The sequence below is a fragment of the Podarcis bocagei genome, assembly GCF_964188305.1.
Source record: "Podarcis bocagei genome assembly, chromosome: 3".
NCBI lineage: Eukaryota > Metazoa > Chordata > Lepidosauria > Squamata > Lacertidae > Podarcis > Podarcis bocagei.
Genome location: NC_138127.1, coordinates 79,181,795 through 79,190,927, shown reverse-complemented (window position 1 = coordinate 79,190,927; position 9,133 = coordinate 79,181,795).

Below are 9,133 nucleotides of genomic sequence, written 5' to 3'. Positions count from 1 at the left end.
TTCCGCGAGTCTTTTCGTCTTGCGATGTTTTTCGTCTTGCGAAGCACAGTCCGTCGCAACTGCGCCTCTTCAAGTGGCTTTAAGAAAAAAGCGCAAGACGTTTTCGTCTTGCGAAGCAAGCCCATAGGGAAATTCGTCTAGCGAAGCAACGCAAAAACGAAAAACCCTTTCATCTAGCGAGTTTTTCGTCTTGCGAGGCATTCGTCTTGCGGGGCACCACTGTAATAATACCACTCTTTTTTAAATGATTTTCTTTATTTAAGTAACTTATAAACTGCTCCATATTTATAAGAAATATCTGAGCAGTTTGTAACATAAACACACACATAAAACATTAACATTTTAAAGCAGCAGAAAACAATTAGATAATATAAATGAAACAAGTAGCATATGGGAACCATAATAACTACTAGCAGATCCAAAATACAGAAATACAGCAAAAACAGTCATGTTCGCTGTATTTGTAGGTAGCAGCAGCACTTTCACTTCTGCTGTTGCCCCCCCCCCCCCATTTAAGATAGCAGTACAGTAAAAGGTTGTTGGAATAACTGGGCATGATAAGGGGATAATTTCCTTCATGAGCGTAAATCACCCCATGGATGAGCTAATCACAGGTGTATCGTCAGCCAAGCCAGTTGCTATGGTAACAGCCCAGTGACCCGACTGTATCTGTGATTAATGCATGTCATCTCAGTAGTGTCTGCAGTTTGTCTGTCTGTTGGTTAGTGGGTTAGCCCGTCAGTGTTACTTGCCCAGTGCTATGTCTTGAGTTGCTAAACTTAAAAGTGAGTCTTATAGAGCAAAAAATACGGTATTTAGAGCAACAGTGGTACTTTGTACTTGTATGTAGCTGTATCTGCAAAAGTCTACAAGCTGTAAATATCTATGCCCAGAACTGTTTTAACTGAGCCTTATCTTCTGCAGTAGTAAACTATCCGAACCTTTCTCTGCTTCCATGTTGTGACTGTACTGGGAGCAACTTCCATTGTGTGAGTATCTCATCTGAGATTCCCGATAAAGATGGGGCAAAATGACATGCTCCCTACTCCTGGAGTTTCCTGCTATCACCCAGGAGCACCCACAATAATTCTTCCCCCTCACAATAAAGACAAAGAAGAAGAAGAAGAGAGGGCAGTACCCCTGCCTTTAGTATAACCCAACAGGGTAATCCACAGCAGCACTGGACTGGGAGTGAGCCTCCTGATTCTTTTCTTCCCAGAGCCTTTCTAAACAAGAATTTTGATTTATAATAGTAGCACTTGATAGGCCTTTTGTGCAACGTGATTCAAAGCTATATGAGATCCACGTGCAGTGCTTCAGCTATGCCCCCTAGAACAGGAGTGGCAAACCTGTGACCCGGTAGAAAACAGTCTTTCTCAGCTTTGGGTCCCCATATGTTGTTAGACTGGAACCCCCATTATCTATTATCACTGGTCCTGCTATCTAGGGATGATGGGTGTTGCAGTTCAATAAGATCTGGGGAACCAAAGTTGAGAAAGGCTGCTCTAGAAGTTGTTGAACTACAAATCCCAACATTCCCAATAATTGGCTGTGATAGCTGAGGCTGATGGGAGCTGGAGTCCAACAACATCTGGAGTGCCACAGATTCTCTACCCCTTCCCTAGAAGACCAGAGACAGTGGATAACCAATTGCACAACAGTATGGATGGCTAGGTGGGGGCAGCTATTCACCAGCACACTGCTGATATCAGACTGATCCATATGGGCACACCCTGTATAAATGAAGGACAGATGGCTCTTAAACATTTGTTTATGCAGCATGGAATATTCAAAAGCACTCTGTGCAGGAGAAGGAGCCAAGGTTGGCTCCAAGGACTTCCCGACTCAGCAACAACTATGCAAACAATTGGTTTAAATTTCCTGTCAGTGCAACATAATATTAAATTGGCAGCAGTTGTGCTTCAGCAGTTTCTGGGAGCAGAACATCACAGAACTGAAGGAAGTGTCTTCAGCAGAGCAGGCACACTGAGAAGCGAGATGGCAGCAAATTAGCAGCTTGCGGTTTAAGGATGAACAAAGGAGACTGGAGCAAACGGATTAGCATGTCCAGGCTTCAAGAGCATCTCTCCTGCACTTTGCTTGCAGCACTCAGAAGTCTGGCTGTGCAACATGACAAGAGCGGACAGAAACGATGCTTTAGGAAATGATCAAAATAAGGAAAGAGTTTTGCAAAAAACATGAGGCATTGCATACGGGAGAAAATAGGCCTGGCTGAAATCTGGCTTGAATTCAAATCAACTGCTTCCTTTTGGTTTCAATGGATAAACACGAGGAATGGTGAAAAGTAGAAGGATGAGGGGTTATGGGAAACCAACGAAGATGCAAATCTTAACTTAGAGCAGCTATACAGGCAATCCTCATTTTGTGTGGGAGTTACGATATGTTGTGTAGGCCCATGTGCTTCAGTGAGGCCTATGTAAAGCATTCTGCCCCATTCCGCCCTTTTAGTGACATTTTATTGACATTTTCTGGCCACTTCTGGGTTCTGCACCATGCATGCGAGTGCAATCGCACATCAATCGGACACGCGTAAATTGGGAGTTGCCTGTACATGTTTCATTGCAATCACGAACACCAGTTTTATGTATTCATTCTCAGCCCAAAACAAATTGTAAATCAAAAAAAGTACTTGCATAATGGATAGTAAAGGGCTATTACAGGAAAAGGTATTTTGTAACTCTCTCTCTTTGACCTTGGGTATTTCTGTTCTTTCATTTAATTATATTCTAGTAGTTTTGTTTCATTGTGTTGCATATCTCTCCCACCCCCCACCCGCATACACCTGATTGCATATTTTTTTTAATTCCTATTGAAAATTTGTCAGCATTTTAATGCAAACCTCTCTTATTATACACGCTCGTAGGAAATTTTCCCTAACACATTTTTGTATGTTATTTTCAGTAATATCAACATTTTCATGCAAATGTTTCCTCAGTGTATGTATTTTTGAATGCATTATATACTCATTCATGAGAAAGGCTTCAGGAGTAAACCCTGAGGAAAAAACTGTGCCCGCTGCCTTGTGGGACATTTTCAGGAGAAGAGAAAGCTAAGAAGTAAACACTACACAAATAGATGATTGGATGGCATCTTGTATGCCTCCTTCCAGAAACTCCTGCAGCCAATCTCATGCCAAATGCATTGCTCTGCTGTCCTTTCGACCATATTAGTGAGGATGAACTTGTCTGGTCAGCTCAGGACCTCCATACACACTGCCCAGACTTGCACCCCAGAGAGGCAATTTGGTGCTGCTAACTGCAGATGGTGACACCTGCTTCTTGGAAGAAAAGCAATGACAAACCTAGACAGCATCTTAAAAAGTAGAGACATCCCCTTGCCAACCAAGGTCCGTATAGTTAAAGCCATGGTTTCCCCAGTAGTGATGTATGGAAGTGAGAGCTGGACCATAAAGAAGGCTGATCGCCGAAGAATTGATGCTTTTGAATTATGGTGCTGGAGGAGACTCTTGAGAGTCCCATGGACTGTAAGAAGATCAAACCTATCCATTCTTAAGGAAATTAGCCCTGAGTGCTCACTGGAAGGACAGATCGAGAAGCTGAGGCTCCAATACTTTGGCCACCTCATGAGAAGAGAAGACTCCCTGGAAAAGATCCTGATGTTGGGAAAGATGGCGGGCACAAGGAGAAGGGGACAACAGAGGATGAGATGGTTGGATAGTATTATCGAAGCTACCAGCATGAGTTTGACCAAACTGCGGGAGGCAGTGGAAGACAGAAGTGCCTGGCATGCTCTGGTCCATGGGGTCATGAAGAGTCGGACACGACTAAACAACTAAACAACAACACAGCAAAAACACTGTGGGAAGTGGCAGTTATGAGTTACTGGGCTCTGCAGCCACAGCAGGCGCTGTGATTCTCTGGAGGTTTGACTTCACCCCAGGAGGTGTACCCCATTGTCTCTAGAGACAGACGGATGCCAACAACCATTTCCTACCTTTATGTTCTCCTGCTCTCCTCATGGTACCACCTAAAACAAGTCACCTTACCCTGCACATAGTAGGGCTGGCTGCATCGGCAAATTATGCTTTAGTCCTCCCTACCATACAGTTAATAGGGACGCGGGTGGCGCTGTGGTCTAAACCACTGAGCCTAGGGCTTGCCGATCAGAAGGTTGGCGGTTTAAATCCCCGCAACGGGGTGAGCTCCTGTTGTTCAGTCCCAGCTCCTTCCAACCTAGCAGTTTGAAAGCACATCAAAGTGTGAGTAGATAAATAGGTACCACTCCAGCGGGAAGGTAAACGGTGTTTCCGTGTGCTCTCGTTCGCCAGAAGTGGCTTAGTCATGCTGGCCACATGACCCGAAAGCTGTCTGCGGACAAACGCCGGCTCCTTCGGCCAGTAAAGCCGATGAGCACCGCAACCCTAGAGTCGTCCGCGACTAGACCTAACAGTCAGGGGTACCTTTACCTTTACCTTTACCATAGTCAAAGCCAGTGCTTTTTCCCCTTAAAAAAATGTTTGGGGGTACTCTCATTTTGACTCAAGAAAATCACCATTTTATAGTTCAAATGAGGAAAAATAAATACAGTAAATGGACAAAAACACAAAGAGTCGCAAAATGTTTAGGGGTATGCGTAGCCCTGATTCCCCCCCCCCCCCAGAGCACTGGTTAAAGCACTATTTTACTGTTTAAAACAATCATGGCTTCTCCCCCCTCCCCTGAATCCTGGGAACTGTCGTTTGTAAAGGATGCTGAGAGTTGTTAGAAGACCCCTTCTCCCCTCACAGAGCTACAATTCCAAAAGTTTGAAATTATTTTCATATATGAAATTGTATTCATTATATATGACATTGTTTTCATTGTCGATGTTGTTATTGTTAAATAACTTTGAGGTGTTTCACAGGGAGTGATTCATAAATGGAAAGAAATAAATCATCTAGCAGCGACTTTTCAGATCCGCTTCTGTTAGATTTGGGGGAGAAGGTCTGGAGGGATTTGAAATTCATCACTGATAGTAATACCAGGTTTTAGAGAGAGAGAGAGAGAGAGAGAGAGAGAGAGAGAGAGAGAGAGCTCTGTTTGTAGTGCTTGCCTGATTCTCTTAATGTGTTTGCAGAACTGCTTTGCAGCTTTACTAACAAGACTGAACCCCACAGCTGTGGAGGAGCAAACACATAAGTGTTGCCCACACCCTCTGGCGGTTTGAGCCAAACTCGGTGCAGTAGGAGAGACGGGAGGGGTCACAGAATTCCAGTGTTATTTTTTGTGCTCATGAGGTTCTTCCAAGTCATTTTTTCCATGTGATTGCAACATTCCTGGCAATTTCAGCTGCCAGGTTTTACCCAAACAGTGGGCCTGGCTGTTCCAGAGCAGCTAAAAGCTGCAGAATAGCACTACAGGCAGACGAGAAACTGCAGTTTTTATGAAGAGGAGAGGGGAGATTTCGAGAGAGGGGGCTGGAATAATGAAAAAGAGGTCTGATTCTCATGGCTTCACAGAGTGAGTTGTCATCAAATAAAAGCCCAGCATCATAACTCTGTATTTCCTTTGGAATTGCTGGTTTGAGAGGTTCTAATTCTGCAACTGAGAGGAAGAGGCTAACTGGGCCAAGTCATAGAAAAGCTTTGGACATTACAAACAAGCACTGTCACTTTCCTGCACAAACACTTCTGCCTTCTTTCTAATGTCAGAAAAGGCTCTAGTCTAGGAAAGCTGCACAGGATTTAGATGCAAAACAAACAAACAACAAACAAACAAACAAACAACCTGGTCTGTACAACCTTCCTATGGAAGACTTCCTTAAACATTATATGGAAGTGTCTGTGGTGGAAGATTCTGGTGGGAGTGAGAAGAAGAGGTCCCCTTCACAGGCCATTGGACTACAACTCCCATCAGCTCCAGCCAGAATAGCCAATAATCAGGAATGGTTATGGTCCAAAAACCTGGAGGACACCCAGATAGAACTGAGGTAGATGGACCAATGATTTGGAAAGGGATTGAAAATAAAACACATTTGGAAACTAAAGTAAAACTGCTGATATCATAATGCCATTATAAAAATCTATGCAGTGACTGCACTTAGAATACTTTGTTCAGTTCTGGTTGCCTCACCTCAAAAAGGATATTGTAGAGTAGAAAAGGGTTTGGGAAATGATTGTGGTGATGGAGCCACTCCTCTGTGGGGAAAGATTGCAGTGTTTGAGGTTTTTTAGTTTAGAGAAAAGGCAAGCAAGCGGTGACACACTAGAAATTCATAAAATTATGTATGGCACTCTTTTTCTCATAACATTAGAACTCATAGACATCCTATGAAGCTGAATGTTGGAAAACTCAGGACAGTGCTGTTCATCTAGGGAACTCACTCCCACAAGAGGCAGTGATGGCCACCAACTTAGAAGGCTTTAAAAAATAGACAAACCTCACCTTCTGCAGTTTATGAAATAGCAGGTGGTGAATCCCATGGAACATTAATGTCTGCAAAAGGTGGATTTGCACACATGCATTATAGAGTCACAATATACTCAGCCTCCAAAGCTCAAAGTAGGGGTAGGCAATCTTTTTGCCCTCTTAGACCACATGTCACTGTGGGTGGGCAGACAGTTGGGTGCTGTGTGCCCACTGAGTGTGGTTGAAGCTGGTGGTGAGTTGGGGGTATTCATGCATGCACGTGGTTGGCTAACTGCTCCCCATACATCATCCTCCCCATCACAGTTTCATTCCTCCTAGTCTGTAAAACAGCTTTTGGGCAAGGCTGGAGCAGCAGACTTCACATGGGAAGGATGGGGGAGCAGTTGGGGAGACAGCAAGAATTGGCAGGGGTGGGATTTGTCAGTAGAGGGCGATGGGCACCTGTGTGAGACACACAAAAAAACTTTGGAGGGTTGCATACAGGCCACAGATTGCCCTCAGGTTGCTTAGACTTAGAGGATATTCCGGTCAGGAAGCTAGACAATAATGTTATTGTTCTCCTTAAGAACAAAACAGCAAAAGGAAGTTTCTGACCCCACCCAGATGCAACTCAATCCAGTGCAACCTAATGATTGAGGCATATGATGACACTCCCCATGCACTCACCCATAGTGAAATCCTGTACATGCCCACACAGAAATATGCCCCATATTGAGTTCAGGAACGCTTACTACCAGGTATAGCAGAGGTAGGTAATGTGGCGGTCCCCAGGTGTGCTTGAACCGCAGCTCCCATCAGCCCCAGGCAGCACGACCAATTGTCAGGAGTTAAGAGAATGATAGTCCAGCAAAGGAGACCATGGAGGGCACCATATCTGCTACCCATGGGGCCTAGGATTGCAGTCTCAAATATTTAACCTTTAGAGATCTGAGGGAGCAGGCGGAAACCTGCAGAATGACAGCTCCAGCAACTCACAACAACAAACCATTAACAAGATAACCCTAACATCTCCATGGGACAGCACTGGGACGGTGATTAACATAGGGATTTTTGCTGGTATGCAGGGACACTTGGAACAGCTGAAATCAAAGGAAGTGAGAAGAAAGAAAACAAAACAAAATAATTAGTCTTGGTGGGAATTTGTGTGTCTGAGAAAAAGTAAATGGTAGGTATGCTCTCAGGCAATTTCCTACATTCCTGGTTTTAGAAAATATTTTACATTTTGTTTGTTTAGTTATGCTTTTTTATTTACAAGGTTTGACATTCTGATGTGTTATATCGAGTTAGCCAGTAATTAGCTGACATTCCCTGCTTCAAAACTGGGCCTGTGCATGACAGCTTTTATGCAGGGAAAAGTGGATGTCCCTCAGAAAAGTGATGGGGAAGAGGATAGGGTAGATTGTTTTAAAGCTTCCCTACCCTCCAGCCCTTTCCTGAAACTCCCAATTTTAATACAGTATTTTAAACCAGTTCAGACATTAGCCGGCTAAGCAGAGGTGGTACAGACCTCTCATAGGAGGCTACCACAGCAGTTGTTATATAGATACTTATTTGAATTTTTTTAATATGGAGTTTTTGGTTTTTTTTAATGTAGAATGCTGTCCCTGGAGAGGCTCGCCTGGCGCCTTCATTACATATCTTTAGGCGCCAGGCAAAAACATGCCTCTTCTCCCAGGCCTTTGGCTAATTAAACAATCTATGGCCTTTTAAACTGTGGGGTGGGGATATTGTTTTTGTTACTATGTTATGAATTTTTGTGTTTTTATATTGTAGCCCACCCTGTGATCTTCAGGTGAATTGTGGTATATAAATTTAATAAATAATAATAATAGGAAGTGGGGAGAGGGGGTCACAAATGCTTTTGCAATTGCCTCGCTGGAAAGCATAATTAAAGCAATAATTATTAAACACAGAATGAACAAATCTTGCTGAGGAGGCCTTGCCTCACCAACACTTCGGAGTCATCTGAGAGTGACCAAATGGGGTTGATCTGCTACTAATTTCATTATTTATCTATTTACATTTATGTCCCATATTTCTTTTAGCATGCATATATGTGGTTCCTAGGCAGTCACCAAGCTTGTACTAAACAGATCTGCTTAGCTTCAACAAGGTGATGGCCTTGTGTGCCTTCAAACCATCCCTTGGGATCCTTGAACTTCTAAAAACCTTTTGATGAAGTCCCTCTTCAAAGACTGAGCCCGCATAAACACCTTGCATTTAAAGTACTGTACATCTTTCCTGCCCAAGAATCCTGGATCCAGAGGTCCGGTAAGATTTGATAACCCTCTTTAAACAAGAGTCTTCTGCATTATCCAGTAAATACCCAGTAAATATCCAGTGCCATGTTGACCTCAATAGCCCTCTGGAGGCGTTATGAGGCTCTTGTTTGTACTCGCCACATAGTGGGAGTAAGTCCCATTGAACTTAGTGGGATTTACTTCTGATAGGTTTGCAGTGTTAAGATAAATTAACAAAGAAATAGAGTGGAATGGTGAAGCTGTTCTACACAGTTTTTAAATTGTTTGGTTTTTTTAAATTGTAATCGCAGTGGAATTGTCTTGTTTCTGTGAGTTGTCTTGGGAGGTCTCAGTCCTGAAATCTGGCGTGCCAAATACTGGGGAAATAAATAATTAAAGACCAGTGGCAGCACATCATGTTTCTGTATGAACACAGAAGGGGAAAACTGGATTTCCGCCTGAAGGGCAAACTTGGTCCCATGAGTTAAAACTTCAGAATGAGAA